The sequence below is a fragment of the Nomascus leucogenys genome, chromosome 12 (assembly GCF_006542625.1).
Source record: "Nomascus leucogenys isolate Asia chromosome 12, Asia_NLE_v1, whole genome shotgun sequence".
In the NCBI taxonomy this organism is placed as follows: domain Eukaryota; kingdom Metazoa; phylum Chordata; class Mammalia; order Primates; family Hylobatidae; genus Nomascus; species Nomascus leucogenys.
In genome coordinates, this window is record NC_044392.1 from 30,115,609 (window position 1) to 30,122,841 (window position 7,233).

The following is a 7,233-nucleotide window of genomic DNA, read 5'->3' on the forward strand; positions in this document are numbered from 1 at the left end:
AGGAAGTTAAGTCTTAGAGATAATTATAACAAGAAAAAACAGTATTTTGAATGAAAAACCCATCCAATTATAATTTTTTTTTTTTTTTTTTTTGAGACAGAGTCTTGCTCTGTCACCCAGGCTGGACTACAGTGGCGTGATCTTGACTCACTGCAACCTCCACCTCCCAGGTTCAAGCAATTCTCCTGCCTCAGCCTCCCAAGTAGCTGGGATTACAGGCATGTGCTACCTTGCCTGGCTAATTTTTGTATTTTTAGTAGAGACGGAGTTTCACCATGTTGGCCAGGCTAGTCTTGAACTCCTGACCTCAGGTGATCCACCCGCCTCAGCCTCCCAAAGTACTGGAATTATAGGAGTGAGCCACCATGCCTGGCCAAACCCATCCAATTCTTTTACCCCCGACACCTGACTGCTCCCCTCTCCTCTGCCTCCTCCCTGCTCACCAGCTCTGACCTAGTGCCAAGTGAGAATCAGAATCAGCTGATGCTACACATTTCCAAACAAAGAGAGTATAATATATGCCTGTGCTCATCCTTTCACTCATTTCCTTTCTCCTCTTCTCTGTCCCTCCTCTCCTTCCTTCCCCCTTTCCATCGCCTTCAGAGCCATCATTATCATCACCAATATTTTTAAGTACTGAAGTGGTGCCAGGCACAGTCTAGGTTCTTTATATGCATTATCTCAACTCCAATTACTTTGTCACAAGCACACTATTGTTGAGGATATTAACTAAACAAGCTTAATTTATTGCTACTGTAATTAGAAAGTGAATCCTAAGTAGCATATCTTAACACTATTAAAATAAACCAGTGGTTCACAACTGGAGATGATTTTGCCCTTTAGAGAGCATCTGTCACTATCTGGAGACATTTTTGGTTATCATAGCTAGAGGGGATGCTCTAGTTAGGGGAGGCCCTAAACATCCTTCAATGCACAGAACAGCCACCGACTTCAAAGAAATATCTGGCCCAAAATGTTAAGAGTGCTGAGGGTGATAAACCCTGAGATAAACTAATTTTTATAGGGATTAGAAAAAAATGCACCACTAAGAAAAACTTAGGTTGCCATTAACTCTTTTACATCAAATCATACAATTTTTAAAACAATTTTCATACCTTGCTGCAGTCATGAGAACTGTATTTCTTTTTTTTCTTTTTTTTTTTTTGAGAAGAAGTCTCACTCTGTTGCCCAGGCTAGGGTGAAGTGGCACAATCTCAACTCACTGCAGCCTCCGCCTCCTGGGTTTAAACAATTCTGCTGCCTCAGCCTCCCGAGTAGCTGGGATCACAGGCTTGCACCACCACACCTGGCTCTTCTTTGTATTTTTAGTAGAGACGGTGTTTCACCATGTTTGCCAGGCTGTTCTTGAACTCCTGACCTCAGGCGATCTGCCCACCTCGGCCTCCCAAAGTGCTGGGATTATAGAAACTGCCACCATGTCTACTGGCTAGGCGTGGTAGCTCACGCCTGTAATCCCAGCTACTCGGGAGGCTAAGGCAGGAGAATCACTTGAACCCAGGGGACACGGGTTGCAGTGAGCTGAGATCGGGCCACTTTAATCCAGCCTGGGCAAAAGAATGAAACTCTGTCTCAAAAAACAAACAAACAAACAAAAAACATAAAACAACTACAAGTCAAAGCACTTTTTATCTCCATAAAGTGAAGAGCAAAAAAGTAGGGCTGTTAGCTTTATAAAAATATAATTTTCTTAATGAAAAAAATGTTACTAGCTCAGTGAACAATGGCTTCTTTTATAAGGAAACTGGGAAAATATCATTGTTTTGCAACTTTTTCCCTTTAACTTTCAATCTTGCTGGCGATCCTTAAACTAAACCTGTTTATTATCCTGTAAGGTGAAACCTTTATTTCCCGTCTTGAGTCAAGGGGTTTCTTCAACATTGTCAAGGTAGATTTAAAACAAAAGTTTAAAATCCGCTATTTCAGACAAAGATCAGCCAACAACAATGAAAAGCCAACCATTTACTTAGTTTTCTTTCATTTCTGACACTTAACCTTATATTATTCTATCTAATTTATTCAGTGGAGCATTTTCCCCATACTGTGTGTTTCCTTCAAGTGGTGTCCATTGCTTCCTAGCGTTCCTAAAAAGCTTGTTGTCCCCAAAAGTTTATGTTATGCTGCTTTCCCCAAAAGCTTATGTTGTCTTCTAAAACCAATCTCTGTAAACACAGCCCAAATCCCAGTTCTTGATGGCTTTCACACTGAGCTGTTTTCAGGTCCACCGCCAGCTCTAGGCTCAGCCAAGTTGGCTCAGTATTATATGTGCCTAAAGTTGCCTGGAGACATACTGGTGCCAGGAACAAACTTCAGGCATTTCTAACTTCACTGTTTATTTTTAAAGTCCGTATTCCTTTTATTTAAGAACTCCTCTTCCTCTCTCTTCTCCCAAAAAATCATTTAGCTTTCAAAACAGGGCTCATTCTAGAGCCACATAGTCTTGTTTACCCTAGAAACTTGGCCAGCAGGTTTTGAATTCTGAACAGTATGCCCTACTTAATGGAAGAGGGTAGAAGGAGAGAAAAATCACTTTCCCAGAAGTATGCAGCTAAAATTCTAACTAATCTACTTTTAAAATTTGAAGTGATTTCTTCCTTCCTTATTTTATTATAAGAAAGGCTGAAGGCCATTGGTGATGACTTTCTAAAGCAGTCCAGGCCTGTTTTTGTAAACACATTGTCTCTCGCTGAAGGCATTCTCCTCTCTCTAGTCTTTAGTGCTTCTTGCTTTTGTCCATTCACCAGTAGTTCATATTATATTTGAAAGGAAATTTTGATGAGATACTTGCTGTACTGTATTAATTGGAAGTATAAGTCAGCTCTGAAGAGACTGATGATTTCCTTCTTGGCGTTCTGCTTTTTGATTGTAGATGATATTACCAAGTAAATATTGGATCCCTGCATTTGGCAACAGCCCCCAATTGTAAACTTACTCCAGATGTGATTGAAATAATCTGAAGTATGATCTAACAATGAAGTTTAAATATGAATGTAACTTTCCCCACAACTACTTTGCTTAATATAAATAAATACTTTTAGAAAGACTTGAAGAAATATATTCACCCCAGATACAATCTAGGCTCTCCTTTTCCATGAAACTCAAGCATTAAGTATCACCATTTAATTCTTATTTCCCACATTTTTCCATAAAGATGTTTAAAAACTTCTTCCACTTGGAGTTTATCAGATGCCTAAACATTTCTGTCTGTTCCAACCGTGTCTGCCTTCATAACAATTATATTCTGCAGTTTGTCACCTTGCTATTAATTCTAATTATCCAATAAAAGACCCTTTCTTGGGGTTTTATCTTGATATATAATATCTAAAGTCCAGATCCCTTAAGATTTTTCTTTGTGCAATTTTCTTTTTCAGCTCAGAAAATAGAGAAAGCTAAAGAACTTCTTGCCCTGTAATAGCCTCAGTCTATCGAAAAAACAAAACTGCTAAAGAGCCACATCTTAAAAGAGCATGTCAATCATCCCCCAAGCACCTTCTTTTCTGTCATATTTTCTCTCTTTAGTTCTCTGTGGTGCAATCTTGACAACATATTTTATCTTTTTCAAAATTTCAAATCTGCCTGTTCTTTTATATAATGTCATATTGTTTTCTTAGGATTTCAAGTATTTATGTCAAGTCTTCAATTATTTTTCAATGTCTGTTTTGAGTTCTCTTTGATATTATTGTTGCAGCAATATTATGAAGTTCTTGGGCTCTAATCCCCCTGTTGCAATGCCTGCTGGTTCTTGCTGATGGTAAATGGTTTCTGGGGCCACCACAACATGTACACGCTGCAAGGGCTCTGATCTCATCATCCTCCATGTGCCCTTGCTGCATGAAACACACAAGCTAAGAAGACATCTATGGTGTGCCTAATGGGTTCTGCCTTGTTTTATACATTTTTATCAGTAACTTATCTTTAATAGGGGTATTTTTTCCTGTGGGAATCTCAATAGAAATTGTTCTCCTGTTTTACATAAATTCTGCCAAGCATTCAAAGGGGATTATCAGGTATCAATTTTTATTTATTTATTTTTTTAAGCTAGAGTCTCACTCTGTCTGGCCCAGGCTGGAGTGCAGTAGTGCGAATCTCGGCTCACTGCAGTTTCCACATCCGGGGTTCAAGTGATTCTCCTGTCTCAGCCTCCTGAGTAACTGGGACTACAGGCATCTGCCACCACACCCTGCTAATTTTGTACTTTTAGTAGAGATGGGGTTTCATCATGTTGGCCAGGCTGGTCTCGAACTCCTGACCTCAGGTGATCCACCCGCCTTGGCCTCCCAAAGGGCTGGGATTACAGGCATGAGCCACCATGACTGGGCCAGGTATCAATTTTTAAAGATTATTTCTTTTAAACAATGGAGGTTTCTGGACCCCTGAGGTGTTATCAACTCAATCCTCAAATCTGTGCAAGGTGCAAGGCAGTTTCAGTTTTTCAAGAGACTTCTCAGGAGAGACTCAAGCTTCCTTTTCATTTTCTTAAGTTGGTAAATGATTGTTTTCCTTCTGCCACTCTTTCACTGAATGCGTACCCCCTCAGGGGTTCCTACTTTATACTGAGTCTCAGCCACAACCGGCAACCGTAAGCGAACCTAAGACTCCTCTCCTGTGCTCACATGGTTGTTTACCCCAAGTCCTTAGGTCAGTAGAAACTTTATACCCCGATCCTTGCCCGCATGAAAAAATACAGGCAGCTACCTGTATTGGTCCATATACTCAACATTCTGCTTTCAGATCCCTTCTCATTTTTTGCACATGAAATTTCCTTGTTTTTCTTATAAACCAAGCTTTGCATTAAAAGTAGTTTTTGTTTTATTTTATCTAGTATATCTGGTGCTACACATACAAAAGATGTGTACAGACATTTTATGAAAGGAAAGATACAGATGATAAATCACATCATGTCATCTTTCCAGAACCAAAAATGTCATATTGTTGAAATTTTAAGAAAAAATACTCCATACCACATATAAAACTTAACACAAAATGAACCATAGGTCTAAATGTGAAAACATAAAATCATAAAATGTTTAGAAGAAGACAGGAGAAAAATCTCTGTGATGTTGACTTAGGCAAATTTCTTAGATAAGACACAAAAAGCATGAACAAAAATTTTAAAAGAAGATAAAATGGACTTTATCAAAATGAAAATTTTCTGCTTTTCAAGACATTCTTAAGAAAATGAAAAGATTCTCTATTTTTCTTAGAAAGGAAAAAAAAGAAAATGAAAAGACAAGCTACAGACTGAGTGAAAATATTTACAAATCACATGTCTGCCAAAGGACTCGTATCCAGAATATACAATATATATAAGACATATATATGTAGTGAGTCTCATGACTCACTAAAAAAAAAGTAATCTAATTTTTAAAATGGGCAAAAGATGTGTACAGTATCACTTTGTTGAAAGTTTCACTTTGTCAGTGAAAATATATGGATGATAAATAACATCATTAGTCTTTAGGGATGTGAAATTAAAGCCTTAAGGAGATACTACCACACACTTGTCAGAATGACTACAGCTTTTTAAAACCTGACAATACCAAATGTTGACAAGGATGTAGAGCAACAGGAACTCTTATACACCTCTGGTAGGAATATGAAATACTACAGCCATCCTGGAAAACAGTTTGGCAGTTTCTTATAAAGTTAAACGTACAATTACCATATGATCCAGCAATTCTATTCCTATGTATTTACCCAAGAGAAATGAAAATATAATGACTATACAAAGACTTATACACAAATGCTTATAGCAGCTTTACTATTTGTTATGGGTTTTATTGCCGCCTGTCCCCCAATTAATATGTTGAAGTCCTAACCCCAGTACCTCAGAATGTGACCTTATTTGGAAATAGGGTGGTTACAGATATAATTAATTAACATGAAATCATACTGGAGTAGAGTTGGCCTTTAATCCAGTATGACTGGAGTCTTTTTTTTTTAGTTTTTATTTTTTATTTTTGAGATGGAGTCTCACTCTGTCCCCCAGGCTGGAGTGCAGTGGCATGATCTCTGCTCACTGCAAGCTCTGCCTCCCGGGTTCACGCCATTCTCCTAACTCAGCCTCCCGAGTAGCTGGGACTACAGGCGCCTGCCACCACGCCCGGCTAATTTTTTGTATTTTTAGTAGAGACAGGGTTTCACCGTGTTAGCCAGGATGGTCTCGATCTCCTGACCTCATAATCCGCCCGCCTCGGCCTCCCAAAGTGCTGGGATTACAGGCGTGAGCCACCGTGCCCGGCAACTGGAGTTTTTTTTAAGAGGAGAAATGTGAACACAGGCACAGATACAGGGAGCATGCCATGTAAACATAAAGATAGCCAAAGAGAGAAAACGGGAAGAGATCCTTCCCTCATGACCCTCAGAAGGAACAAACCGGTAGTGGTAGGAAGGCTACTGCACAGCGAGCAGAGCCGCCGTCCAGACGGCAGCGCGTGCCCCGAGCTCTCCGCTTCCCACCGCCCGCCAGTCCAGGCAGGCCAAGCCCAGCCCGCGGCCCCAGCAGCAGCGCCACGGCCGGGTGGACGCCAACATTGACAACCTTATGGCGGACAGGACCTGTCAGGATGCGGCCATCGTGGGCTACAAGGACTCGCCCTCCATCTGGGCCGCCGTCCCCGGGAAAACCTTCGCCAACATCACGCCAGCTGAGGTTGGTGTCCTGGTTGGCAAAGACAGGTCAAGTTTTTTTGTGAATGGGCTGACACTTGGGGGCCAGAAATGTTCGGTGATCCGGGACTCACTGCTGCAGGATGGGGAATTTTGCATAGATCTTTGTATACCAAGAGTACCGGTGGAGCCCCCACCTTCAATGTCACTGTCACCAAGACTGACAAGACGCTAGTCCTGCTGATGTGCAAAGAAGGTGTCCACAGTGGTTTGATCAACAAGAAATGTGATGAAATGGCCTCCCACCTTTGGCGTTCCCAGTACTGACCTCGTCTGTCCCTTGCCCTTCACCGCTCCCCACAGCTTTGTACCCCTTCCCTCCCCATACACCATTTTATTTTGGGGGCCATTACCCCACACCCCTTTTTGCTGCCAAAACCACGTGGGCTGCGGTACAGGGCTGATGGCCAGACACCTCCCCCTACCCATACTCCTCCTCTGTGTGGTTGGAAAACTTTTTTGGGGGGATTGTTTTATTTTTTCTGAATAAAAAAGATTCTACAAAAAAAAAAAAAAGGAACAAACCTTGCTGGAACCTTGATTTTG

General features: G+C 40.9%; 1 pseudogene; it reads left to right on the forward strand.

Annotated features, from left to right (window-relative positions):
* Positions 1 to 6,315: 6,315 nt before the first annotated feature.
* On the forward strand, positions 6,316 to 6,954 carry LOC100605945 (annotated as a pseudogene).
* Positions 6,955 to 7,233: the final 279 nt, after the last annotated feature.